Genomic DNA, 14,991 nt, shown 5'->3' on the forward strand with positions numbered 1-14,991 from the left:
AGAGAAGCAGAAAATGAAAGTAAAGGATGAAGTCCCAAGAGAGTATAATATTAGTCAACTTTTCTATGTTGACCAGCTACCCCTCTCACCTAGGACTTATGGGAAACCACAAATGTCACTCAAGCCACATATTGCAGGCAATACTGATACACTTGATGGATTCATCCCAAGTAGATCACAAGAATAAGAAACTATTGATGAAGACTTGGAAAGATGGATCTATAGAGACCCTTTCAATAAAGCTAGACAACAAATCAAGATCCCTACAGAGAGGCATGGTAAAGGTTTTACCATGATGCAAAGGATGGGCTATGATGGCCATAGTGCATTAGGATCCCACAAACAAGGTGTATAAGAGCCATTGCAACCCTTGTTACAACCAACAGATAAAATGAGACTTGGATTCAACCTTGGTTTAGGAGGATTTTCTAAGCTCAAGATTACAATAAAACCAAAGCATATAGCTTCCAAATTCATCCATTCCAAAAGAAGGATAATGTCCATTCCAGATCAACCTACAAGACCAAAAAATACAAGTCACAAAAGAACTTCTCATTTTAATTCCACACATGAAACAAATAAGCAAAAGAGTTATGTTGCACAAAAATCCATCATTTCAAGGATAAAATTCTTGTCCACTTTAGATACCCAAGCAACAACCCCGTCAGATGCAACCCCTGAAGTAGTTGTTGACAAACCTTTCACACCTGCAAAAATCCCTATGATATACAGTGATAGATCTCTATCAAGTGATTCCAAGACAGATTCACATAATTGTGAATGGGGTTCTTTGGCTTCACATGAATATGAAGAGGATTCTCTTAATACTCTTGAAGACAAAGGCATGGATCAAAACCTTTTGGGATTTGGATACTAAAGATACTTCAAGGACAAATAGGTCACCTCCCAAGTCTGATTATGAAGAGGATAGTACTGACGATGACCTTAATACCTCCATCCTAACCATAATCAATGCATCCTATGAACTCAACCTTATTGATGAGGTAATGCCAATAATCCACCCCGATCTCATTAACTAGGACCAACAAAATTCCCCGTACCTTGACACCTTCCAAAATGATAACATGATAATAGACTTTCTTAAATTGTGGGATAGCATACCAAGAAGGAATCACAAGGATGGATTCATTATTGAACTTAACAATGCAACTTACTTTGGAGAGAATGTCAAACCTTTCAGTTGCAAAAATATTACAATCAAAACAAGATCCTAAAGTGAAAAAAACACTATGGCACTTTTGGATCCCAAAAAAGTAAAAAAACAAAGGATGCATCCAAGGGTGAAAACCTCTTTGAGGCACCTGAAGATGGAAGGTTTGACATTCTCCCCTTCCGCACTAATCAGGAGAGATCATCTATTCTCATAGAAGAGACAAAAGAAGTCAATATGGGGGCACTAGAAAATCCACACATAATACATGTTGGAATCAATGAACATTGAGAGGGGGGGTAAATCAATGTTCTACAATTAACCAATTTCTTAACCTGATTCTTAAACCACCAGATGCAAATGAATAAAATAAAAGTGTAGAAGCTGAAAGCAAGCAAGCATAAAACCATAACACCAGAATTTTTATGTGGAAACCTGGAAAGGGAAAAGCCACGGTGAGAATGGAACCCATAATATTATAATATTGTGGCTAGGAGTATAATGATATTACAAGAGAGGAATGCACATGCATTTAGGCACACTGCCTAGAGCTCACTGCTCAATTACAAAAGAGGGCTACAACCTAGAGGAAGGCTCACTTCCTTACAAGTGATTACAAAGAATAAAAAATAATGCCTGAACTGAATAGTAGCATCTATGTATGCCAAATTGTAGTTTTGGTTAAGTGCGAATAGTCTTCTTCCTCTATTTTGTCTCTCTACTCTATTCTATTGCTTTATCATATACTGAAGCACAAAGATAATTAATTATATACACAAAAATTCACACAATAGCTCATACAATCTTCGCTCACTCATACCATATCACAAAATGCTCAAATGAATCGATCTTATATATCTACATCAACAAAGTAAATCAGTTTCTATGTCGGCTTTGAAAAACCACATAACATGCAAAATGAAATGCGTAATCATAAGTCGGATCAATCCAATTACCAATCCATATACGAACCCAAACAAATTGATAAAAAGATTCACACATGTTGTCTCAATCACTTCGAACTTGAAACCAATCACCGAAATCATCCCAAAGATTCTGCATAGCACGTTACACCAAAATAGCTTTGTTCTTCCTGAATTATCAATTATAAGATCTTCTATCTTGCACGAGAATCAATACCGGAGGCTAGAATTGTGAAATAAGCTTCCTCAAACATCCAACCAACTAACTCTTTCACTACAACCAAAATGGAGATATGCACAATGTATCTATACTTTGTATTCCACCTTCCATACTTAAGCATAAATGAATATCAAACTTCCCAAACTTCTGATAGATCACTTCTACATATACCCAATATGATATTTGATCTAAGTTTCCATGAATGACAACCCAAAAAAAATCCTCATGCACTAATATCTACTGGTATAGTGTCTCTTTCCAACAATCTCCCCCTTTGGCATTGATGGAAACACTTGATGAAAAATGACACTGTAGTTGCCAAAATTCAAAACTAAAGAAACTCAACAACCCAATAATCCCCCCTTGAGAATATACATCATTTTTCATTCCATTCTCTCCCCCTTTTACATTAATGCCAAAGATAGGTATCCACCAAAATCTGTATACAAGGGTATACTCGATATCTTACATGAAATTAAAGATATCTGCAAAAATGATCTTTAGGGACTGTAGGTGATCATCCCTACCTTTCTTCAAATTCTCTAAAATGTTAATTGGAGAACTAAACAAATAAGTGTGCATCTCTTCTCCTTTAAGATCTGTCACAACACTCTTACTTAGAGCATTCATAGCATCCTATCAATTGCTCATCAAGGTATCCAACCAAGGAGTTATCAAATTCTAGAGTTCTCCCACTCTACCAACTACTCTATCCTTTTCCTGATTAAAGCTCTTGATTTTTTCCAGTAAAGCCATCACCTGAGATTCAAAATTACTAGAAAAAACTAATTGAGGTGCATAAGATTGAGAAATACTGGCTAATTTTCCCTCGCATTCTTTGATCTAATTATCAATTTCAACTGTGAACTTAGGCAAAATAAGACATAACTTATATATCTTACTGCCTTCATCTAATGCCTCTTGAATTTAATTTAAACCGAAGATCAAACTAACCCTATTGTCTTCAGCCATTTTCAAAATTGTCCTTAGCCACATAGAATTGAATTGTTAAAGGACCTTTGCATAAGCCACTTTCTCCAAAGATACAAAATGAGAATCAACTACTTTCAGCATACTCCTCAGCTTACCAGAGGGTGATTCACCTGAGTCTTGCTTGAAGAGAGGAAAAATATTCTCTAGCACATTTGTAGCCATAGATATCAGCTCTTTGTCTTCAGAGTGATACTTCAATAAGCCTTCACTCACCTTGGCTTTTGCAAGAGCTACAAGTTTCAGTGCTTGGACTGGAGATAGAGAATTGAAATCAATAGGTCCTTGGGTGAGATCAATTGTTTCAATGATTATTTGCTTTCTCTTGTCTATAGTCACAATGTCTCTTGCCGTTGGAACCTATTCAATCTTATCTCCATCCATATCCTTCTCTCCCTTCTCTGCTTCTTCACCTTCCTCTACATCTTTACCCTTTTCATCTCCAACCTCCTTAGTTGCCTTCTTAGATTCAACATTTGTCACCAGAGGATTCTTATCATCTTCACCAGAGTCATTAACCTTCTCATACTCAGCAGTATCATATTGAACATTTGTCTACACATCTAGAGCAAAGGTATCATCATGTACATGCACTTCCAGAGGGTTGTCAACTTTTGCCGGATTTACTTCATACTTGTTCTCTTCCAAAAATTGTTTCAAAATTGTTTATGTCTCCTTGGCCACTTCATCTATTTTTCTGAGCATTATCTTGTTAACTCTCTTTTTGCTTCTAAATTTGTCTTTCAAAATATTAAGTAATCTATCAACTTCAATCTTAGAAATTATAGAGCACAAGTTAACTTATACATACTCTCTTATTCTTTCATCTTCCAAACTAGTTGTATGCCTTTTGGCATCTAAAATTTCATATAAACCCTTTGGAATCATAGATGCTAATTATATCAAGGCTTTTCTATATATATTCATATACTGTACAATGGATTCCTTTATTTCTCTTTGATCATTTTCATCATAATTTTCATAATATTTAGATATGTTCTTCGAATTTCCTTCCTTCACAACTTCATCAATAATCTAACTAAGAGAAATGGGGGGCACAACAGTATAGGTACCTTCTATTTTACCAAACTTCAAAGCTTCATTAAGCTCATACTTGGGGTTCCTATGGGGATGAGGTCTTCTGACTTTTTTAGCTATAACTTTAGGATTTTTGCTTGGCTGACCTTCACCGGATTGTGGCTTGTTGACTACCCTGGCAGAGATAGTTGTCTTCTTCACTTCCTGCACTGCCTAATCAGACTTTGTCTCTTCCTTAGCAGTAGCTTCCATAGACTCTCTTAGGCTTCCCTTTCTTTTTTTTCTCTTCTCCACTAGATTATTTGGTTTGAGGCTTAGGTGGAGGGACATGCTTCTAAGCACCAGAGGAAGGTGTTGAATTTGTTTTCCTTGCCTTAAGAGGAGTAGACACAGTTTTAGTCTTCTTTGGTTGAACCATATCCTCTTGTTTTAAGATGTTCTACTCTCTAGCCATGCAGACAACTTCCTTTATTTTACCCATGTTTTCAGTGAGCTATTTTACTTCTTTCCTAACTCTCTTCTATATTTTGGGCTTAGTGAATTGAGAATGCAATATTATACTTTTCTCCTTATAAGTGTCAAATCTCTCTTCCTTTTCATCCACCGGCTTGCTCAAAAGATGTTGAGAATACATGTCAACAGTATTAGCATCAACTTCATACCCCATGGGCATGATCTATACCATTCTAGGCTCAACAACTTCCATCAACCATTGATCAATCTCCACTGTGAAGCATATGGTATCCTCATGTTCTTGGCAATCTCCTTCAAGATTTGTTCCCTACTCTGCATCATGCTTTGGAATGATTTAAAATAACCCTATAGAAAAACTTTATGTGCTTGTCCATCACCCAAACCTTGCAAAGCTTCTTTAATCTGCACAACCACCAGTTTATATATACCCACTATACCTTACCTATACTAGGGATCTCATTCATTATGTAAAGTGCCAAAGAGACAATCAAAGTGCCAAACTTAAACACATGCTTCTTATCTTGCTTAATCTTCTTCAAATTTCTCTTCAATTCACTCATCAGTATTTTGCACAAGTCATATAGCTTGTTATCCTTCAGGATTTGATATGTTGCATAAATTACAATACCTGAGACTGAGTTAGCTCTGCTAGATTGATATATCTTATATCCAATCATCATGGAGGAAAAACTCACATCACACTCAACAATATCACTAATTAGCATCGATCTGTTGTCATGTTGTGAGCTAGTTACCTCTGTCACAGTTGCATTCTTCATATTTCTTAGACTAGGGACTTTATCAGTTGCATTCAAATGCATTACTGCATGGATAACATTCTTGGTAATCTTGTATGGTTTGTCCAACAATATGAATTCATCATGTACTCTTCTCAAAATATACCTAACCCATTCAGGTTCATTGAAAACCATAAAGTTCACGAACTATATGAAACCCTTATCCTACAAAGATTTGAAATCAGGTTTAAGATTTCCCATGCCATCATTCATGTTCTTGGTGTAGAGTGATGCCATTTCTATGTTTCCAAGCTCCTCAATATTGCAATGAAAGTGAATATATGCCCTAATGTCTTTGACATGTAATACCCCATACAAAACAGATGATAATGTACCATTCGGATCGTCTTCCATTGATTTGTATGGATGCTTTTTGAATTGAGGCCTTGCCCTATCAATTGTCTTGAAAACAAGTGGAGTCACCACACTAGAACCAAAAGATGCCATTATCGCAATCTAGGTTATGAACAAATAGCTTTAAACTTCAGAAAATACCTTTTTGACTTCAACCGGATACAAGAAATCTTCGTCGAATCTTCACAATCTTTGTTTTCACTGCATAAACTTCTTCGCCACACTCTTCTTCTCTTTCGCTTCACTTTCAATGTGAAAAATGAATGTCAAAATGTTTTTTTATCCTTTGAATACCTAACTTTAAGGTGCAATAAATGCTCAACCCTAAGATCCTTTCGGATGTCCTGAAACTCATGAACATTGTACCAGAGCATCAAATCAACATCAAATCTTTCAAATATCTTTTAGGATAATCTCCACAACTATTTGCAATCATTTGCAACCATCCACAGTCGATTACAAATCTCAGAAAGGGTGTTTCCAAGGATCTTCATGACAAGTTCCCCCCTCAAGCAAAATGCCTTAGTTACTAAATGAAGATCCAACACCGGAACTAGGTGCGGACCCATTTTCTACATTTGAATCTTCCTTTTTAACCCACATCTTCTTATGTTTCTCTTTGATCTCTTCAACCTTCACTTTTCCCTTATTATCTTCTTTGTTCTTTTCTATCGGAGCATTCTTCCTCACATTCTTGCTTCTACAATATTTTACAATATGACCAGATTTGTTGTGCAAGCATAACAAACAATGTTGTTTCTCTGATTAGGCCTGAAATTCCCTTGATTTCCCTTTGATCTTCATTGGTTATAAATATGTCCAAATCCTCCACAAGCATTACATCTTACATTACTTCTATTTTCCATACTTTTGCATTCAGTTGACTTATGACCGAATTTAATGCAAATCAAACATTTACCATTGAATTTATAAGAATTAGGTTGTCTTACCAGAGTTCTCTTGTTCTTCTCATGATTGCTTTAACCAGATCTGGAGCTTTCTCCTTTCTCAAATCCAAGTCCTCCCATATCACCTTTTTTTTTTTTTTCAACATCTCATCTAGCTTAGCAGAGCTAGCATTGAATTTTTCTTTGTACTCATTATCACTGGTAAGTTCATCTCTCATAATTATGATCTTTATTTCAATTTCTTGCTCATTATTCTGGAACTGTATCAGTTCAACCTTCAACAGGTCATTTTCATGATTGAATATGTAGCACTCATCTGATCTATCCTTCAATGAATTGAGTCAAACTTTCTTCATTCTTCTTCCTATCTTCAATTTCCTTTGTCAGCTTCATCACAATGGATTGCATTTCATTCTTCAAGACTACATTATCTCTAGCAAGTTTCTCACATTCATCTATCTTGTCTTGATTATCAATGCATTGCTCTTCTTTCTTCTTGAGTGAAAACAATAATATTGAAAGAATAACAAATATCAAACCATAAAACCCTAGTCTAACAATGAAAATGATCTACCATACACAAATGAACATACCTAAGACGGTGCAAACAAACAAAATAAACCAAGATATACCATTCACATGTCAAGTATGGTTTTAATCTCCATTGTCTCCTATCTCAATTGATCTTGTTTGATATATTTTCTCTCAGATTTTATGTGTGCACAAGAGCTCAACAAAGAACGAAAATGTGGTTGATAGTTTGATCGCAAGAAGGCTTAATTGCATAAGCTTGATTTGATGATTAGGCAAATAGGCGATTAGATGATTAGGTGATTATTGTTGATAATGAAAGAAGAATCCTCTTATATAGATGACACTTTAAGAAATGGCAGGATAAGATTGAAAGGTGAAGAGGATAAATGGTCGACTAGGATTAAAGGGTAGGTAGAGGAAATAATTAAATGATAAAGGGGGTAGGTAAGAGAAGAATGACATGTGTCATGGGTAGAAAAGGATAATGAATTAAATTAAATAAATAGATTTATTTAATTAATAGAGGAAGTGGGATCAATTAAATAAATAAAATATTTATTTAATTTAGGAAAAGGGTAATTTAAATAAATAAAAATATTTATTTAAATGAGGAAAGGCTTAGAAGAGGATTAATTAATTAATTAAATCAATAAGAATTCATTTAATTAATAGAAGACTTAGGATAAAATAATTAGATAAATAAAAATATTTATCTAATTAGATAGGACAATTTTAGGTGTATACATTTTTCCCCTCTTTGAGACAATGCATTTTGTCGCGTTGGCTCAAAGAAGATAAGATAAATTGATACAAAGCTACCCCATGACAGGAATGATATGCCCCCTAGAGAGATTCGATAAAAATGTTTGAAAAAATGCAGACAATCTTTCAATAAGAAAGAAAGGCTACAAAGGACTGACAAAATAGGGTGACAAGGTCATGCATGAAGAAGAGGTGAACACGGGAAAGAAAAACCAACACGGGAGACTAAGACTAAGTAGCCTATATGATAGGGCCACAAGCAAAACATCCTCATTTTCATCCACACACTTAAGAGATTAGAGTGCAGAGAGAGACAACTTAGAGCATTCAAAGCAGTCAGTAACGATGGATAGAGTTCACAAGTCCGATCAAGTCCAGTGGTATCAGAGACCAGACAACATGGGTGAGCCGGTAAGTACCTTGAAACCTCTTTGTAAGTTTTTACATTTATTTATGTCATTAATGCATTTTAGGGTAGATAAATAAAAATGTGAAATCAGTGTTTTGTACTACAAATGCGTCTAAGTTAGTGCCAGACACATCTAGGTAGGATAGGTGTGCGTCTAGGATAAGTTTGGTTGTGTTTGTGAATGTAATCGCATATAGGTTTGATAGGAATGTGTGTATGTTCAGAAGGCATGTTTGTGTAATAGAGGTGCATTTGTGTAGGATAGTGGTGCGTCTATGATGTACACGTGCATCTAGGGCAAACAAGCACATCTGGGTTGATAAAAAACCACGTCTGCGTTGTAAAAATGTGTTTGTGTCTAAGTAGGGTCAAAATCAGAAATTTTGTGATGGACATACATTGTTGATTGGATAAGTTGTTGAGAGGATACACTCAATCAGGTTCCCTAGGTTGACAAAATGAGAGATAGGCTAGAAATGACAATTTTATGATGAACATACGTTGCCAATTGGATAAGTTGTTGAGAGGATACACTCAAGCGAGGCCTCTAAATAGGATCAAGTGCAATGTGATGAACATATACACTAGGATGCAATGCCATGTGATAAACATAAGCACTAGGATAGAAGTAGCACTATGCGATGGACATGAGTACCACTAGGATTGACATGATTAGTTTTCTTGGATGCAAGAGTACTTGCCCCAAATTGAGTCACGAGAGAGATTCCCTGTGACACAGAGGTTATGATCAAAGTTGACCTTTGAGGAGTGAGAAGCTGTTGAGGGTATGGGATTGAGACACATCATGTATCTGCCTAAGATTCAAGCAAACAGAGGATTACTAACTGCTCTAGCAAAGAGATGGCATTGTGAGACCTGCTCATTTCATTTGCCAACTGGTGAGATGTCAGTCACTTTAGAGGATGTATATAGGATTATGAGGATACTGATCCATGATGAGCCGATGTCGTATGATAGAGAGGGTGACAGGGATGCACTGAGATGATTCTTTGGTGACCCAGAGCTAGAGATGAGATCGGGTCATGTCAGCTGGGATGTTATGCTAGCTACTGGATGCAGACTACCAACAATAGTTGGAGGAGTGATTAGTGGTTATCTTTGTCCAAATAGGGCGACACAAGGTATGATTGTTGGCTGGGGGAGGACTCTAGAGACATTGGTCACATAGCACATGAGATATGCATGGGGTCTATGTGTATTAGGACACTTGTATCATGAGCTTCACTAGGTGACTACAGGTTAGGGTGTGAGGTGACATTATTACAAGTGTGGTTATATGAGAACATTGCAGTGAATAGACTAGTTCACTTTAGAGGGAGAGGACATGGATAGTCGTGCGGACACTTGTATAGTATGATTACTTCCCAGCCACAGTTTGGGAAGGTGGACTATTGGAGATGGGTTATTGATGACATAGATAGTGTCATATGGAGACCCTATATTGACTGTGAGGATTGGGAAGGAGGACGCTATAGAGCTTCCATATATTTTTTAGGAGTAGGTATTTGATTAGGAAGATGCCCTATATATTGGACAGGCATCTCATTGACATGGTCTATAGGTAGTTTGGGTGGAAACAAAGGATACCTCAAGGATCGGGATAGTTTGCACAGACAATTCGAGAGCAGCCTCACAGGGGGCTGATTTTGTCCTATAATGCTATAGTGACATAGTTTGAGAAAATGGTTCCTATACCATTAGATCTACTGAGAGATGTGGTTGACATAGGTATAGATGTGGAGTATGATGCCTATTTTTTCGCACATCCAATATCAAGGTTGACAGATCCAAATGAGCCTATGGTAGTGGAGGATGATGAGGATAGGGGTGGAGGGAGACAAAGGAGGTAGAGAAAAGGTGAAGCAAGGAGGGTGGTGAGGGACAGGGGTCAACAAAGGGATGCTAGAGAGAGGCCACTGAGACCACCGAGTGGTAGTGGAGGATAGGTATTATAGGTTGGTGGATAGGTACAAGGGCAAGTACCAGGGAGAGATGCACAACAATAGGCTAGCCAAGAGGAGGGTTCTCAGGGTGGGGATGAGGAGGAGGATGAGTTGCTAGCGCTACCAAAGATTGCAACAAGACATGCCAATGAGTTTGGGGATATTGAGAGAGAGATTACTCGATTGAGGCGACATTTAGCAGAGATGCAGAGGGAGAGGGTGTTAGCAGCAACCAAGAAGGAAGACTGAGAGGGGCGGTGAATCAGTCTTCATTGGATCAATCAATTTAATCGCAAAAATAGATATGATAACCTACAATAATAAGAAAGATAAGCAAATTGAAGGCACAACACATAACACCAAGATTTTGACATGGAAAACCTGGTTAAGGGGAGAACCATGATGGGAACCTACCCACAGTAAAATGATACTCTGTAGTAGTATGTGAAAATATTACAATGGGGAATGCACATGCATTCAGGAACACTACCTAGATCTCACTGCTCAAATGATAATGGCCCAGAAGGATACATCCCTTAGCAAAGTCTCACAGACTTACAATAAGATTCATACTACAATCCAAAAGAAATGAACTAAAAGAATAGAATCTCCAAATGCCTAATTACAATTCCAATTAAGCATAGTTGTCTGCTCTACAACACCAATCTCTCTCCAACACTTCACCAAAATATAAATCTCTTATTCACACATACACCACTCTCTAATAATGTAGACACAACATCGACACCTAAATTACATGAATATATCACCTATATATATAATTTATCAACCTTGGTAACAAGGTCAGCTAAACCCCTAAACCTCAATTACAAAATTACATCACACGATACAAAGATCAACCACCAGACCAATATAATTATTTACATAGCATAACATAGACCTAAATAAAATTCCCAAATGCTCAACTCCATCGAAAATCATGCCAAGATCAACTGCAACACGCTGCACCATCAAGAAAACCGCATAACATGAAAAATCATCACCGATTGATAGAAACCACACAAAAATGCACAACGATCAATGCAGATTGCCAGAAAAAATAAGACATGACTAGGAAACACTAGCAAGCATGCTAGAATCATTAGGAATAGTTGTACCAATACCACTTATCAAATCTTCATCGATCAACATCTGAAAGCTCAAGAACACAAACAATCAACAATTGTCATGAAGAAAGATAACTTGCAGAGTACCAAATCACAATCCATCTTAAATGAAGATACACAAGACCATCCCAAACAATATCCTAAAATCTCATCTCAAGATCTGATCACACCGAAATATACCAGAGGAAATATCGATCTTTACAAAATAATGATCAACTAAACAAAATTGCACAATCGGATCATAAGATCTTCCCAATCTGCAATCACTAGATCAAATCACATGAACATGTTGACATTAATGACAACAACATATCCTAGTAGAAACAATTACCAAAAATATCCAACAATCTCCCCCTTTGGCATTGATGGCAACATATGAATGTGAAAAACAATCATTGCAAAGCAAGAAGATATCTCCACCAAACTCCCCCTAAGATCAGGATAGATAAAGAAAATTTTCACATGATCTCTCTCCCCCTTTGACAACAATGCCAAATATCTCAAAAAAGATAACCAAACTCTCTCCCCCAAACTAGAAACATGAATCACAGGAATCTCTCCCCCTAAAACACAGACTACTCCACCAAAGGAGCAACACCAACTCGTCAATCCGAATAAAAGGATAAGACTGTGAATTCCACTAGATTCATCCAAATCGATGCATCTAGTTCTCATCTGGAGGGGTGGATACCCCTAACTTGTCTCTCAAATAGAAAAATGTATCTGTAGGCAAAGTTAGTGAAAATATCAGCTATTTGTTCCTTTTGTAGTTACATACTCCAGCTTCACCTTCTCTTCACTAACTTTCTCTCTTAGGTAATGATATTTGATTTACACATGCTTAGTCTTTGAATGTTGCACCAGATTCTTTGACATGTTGATAGCACTAGAATTATCATAGTATATAATAGTAGGCTCATCATAAATAACTCTGATATCTTTCAACCTTTGCTTCATCCAAACTACTTGAGTGCAATTTCTAGCAGCAACAATGTATTGAGCTTCAACAATAGATAAGGACACTGAATATTGTTTCTTAATAGCCTATGAAACCAATTTCCTACCCAAAAAGAATACTCCACTAGTAGTGCTATTTTGATCATCAACATCACCAACCCAATCTACATCAATGTAGGTAGACAACATGAAATCATCATTTCTCGGATACCACAGACCATAATCCACAATCTCCTCTAATTATATGAATATTCTCTTAACAACAGTGATATGAGTCTCTTTCGGATCAACTTGATATCTAGCAACCATGGACACATCATGCATAATGTTTGGTCTAGTCTGAGTAAGATATAGTAGTCCACCAACCATAGATCTGTACAAACTCTAATTAGCTTTAGGAGATTCATCATTCTTAGACAATTTACAACCAGTCACCATAAGAGTCCCAACTAGTTTGGATCATCTAACCCAAACTTTTTCAGAAATTCCTTCACATACTTAGTTTGAGATATGAATATACCTTTTCCAGTTTATGAAATCTTCAAACCTAAGAAAATTTTCATCTCACCAATCATAGACATCTCAAATTATTTCTGCATGTCACCAAGAAACTTCATGCTCAAGTCATCATCACCTCCAAAGACAATATCATCAACAAAGACTTCAACAATCAGGGTGTTATTATTCTCAATATTAAAGTACAGATTAATGTCAACAACACCTTTAGTAAATCCCAATTTCAACAAGTACTTATATAGTCTATCATACCAGGCTCTAGGGGCTTTCTTTAATCCATAAAGATATTTCTTCAACCTACATACCATGTCCCCATCATCTGATAATGAAAATATATCATTTTTCTCAATGTAGACTTCTTCCTCTAGCTCACCATTCAAAAAGGTTGATTTGACATCCATCTAATGTACCTTGAAATCTTTATAAGCAACATATGCAAGCAACAACCTAACAACTTCAAGTCTGGCCACTGGAGCAAAAGTGTCCTCATAATCAATTCCTTCTTTCTGAGAATATCCTTTGCAAACCAATCCAGCTTTATTTTAGACAACTTCACCAACTTCATTCAATTTGATTCTGAATACCCATTTAGTATGGTTGGTTAACAGATTTTTCCCTTGCCTAATTTTGCAGTGAATGACTCATGTATGCCCTCATTGAAAGGAAAAAGAAACCAACAGTTGGGTAAACTGATTGTTGGTTTACCCTCTGCATAAGGGTACATCTCACCGTATGATATTCAATGAAATTTTAAACAAAAACTAAACATTGATATCACTTTTAATGAGAAAGTGAGAAAGGAATTCCACATTCATTCATCAACATAATATGAATGTTTCTAAAGATAAATACTTATATAGGCACAGCTCACAGACTTCACAATCAATTCCATTTTATGAAAATACCCTTTCTAATAGAATCAAAATGTCTTGGACTCTAATCGAGTCTCTCTCATGCCTCAAAGGACAAGAGGGATCAGAATGTCCAAGAAAAGAGATAACAACAAATTTTATGAGATAGAATCATTTACATACTTCTTTACTCATACAAATAAATGAATAATCAAGAAGAAAACAAATTTTGCACATAAAATAAATCCCAATAGAGATCCACTTTCACATTCAAACACATAGATTTGAAGATGGTAGAAAATGTACCATTTCATTCACGAATAAAATTTCTTCATTGAAAATCCATGATATATTCTAAGAAAACAAAGTCTGCTTAATTCATCTAAAAGTTTTTCGGACCTTTGAAATAGCTTCTTTAGTTACATAAATAGCCTCTAGGATTATAGTTTTTGAAAAGTAACCAGAATTAAATTTTAACTCTATTCAAGAGTTAAAGAAATTGCCCTCCCTATAACTAACATAACTAAAAAAGATAACTGGCCAAGAGCCGGAATAGGGTGACAATTCATTGGTGGCATGATCAAGATTCTGACATAGCCAAAGAATATGCTTGCTTATCCTACTTTGTTGAGGTGCCATGCATATGTTCCACCACTCTAGATGTGTCACTAATAAGTTGAGGGCAAGTTGATAATGAGGAAGCCCAATATGTATAATGAGTTATGCCCAGACCTCTTTGTCCTTGCTTACCTGCAAGACTTTTATCTTATCTACTTCTAGATGATCAAAACAAACTATCAACATGGACTCAATCCTTGCTATTTGAGAGAAATCATTAGTAGTTAGGGATTTCATCTCTTTGATGAGTTACACTCTTTCCTTGAAGGATTTGATCATTTTTGTTGCATCTTCGATATTCTATCCATCATCCTTCAAAAGTTGTATATCAATGCACTTCATATTTTTTTGCATTATGTTAACGAGTTATTTTAACTC

Source organism: Cryptomeria japonica, chromosome 6 (assembly GCF_030272615.1).
Source record: "Cryptomeria japonica chromosome 6, Sugi_1.0, whole genome shotgun sequence".
NCBI classification, from domain to species: domain Eukaryota; kingdom Viridiplantae; phylum Streptophyta; class Pinopsida; order Cupressales; family Cupressaceae; genus Cryptomeria; species Cryptomeria japonica.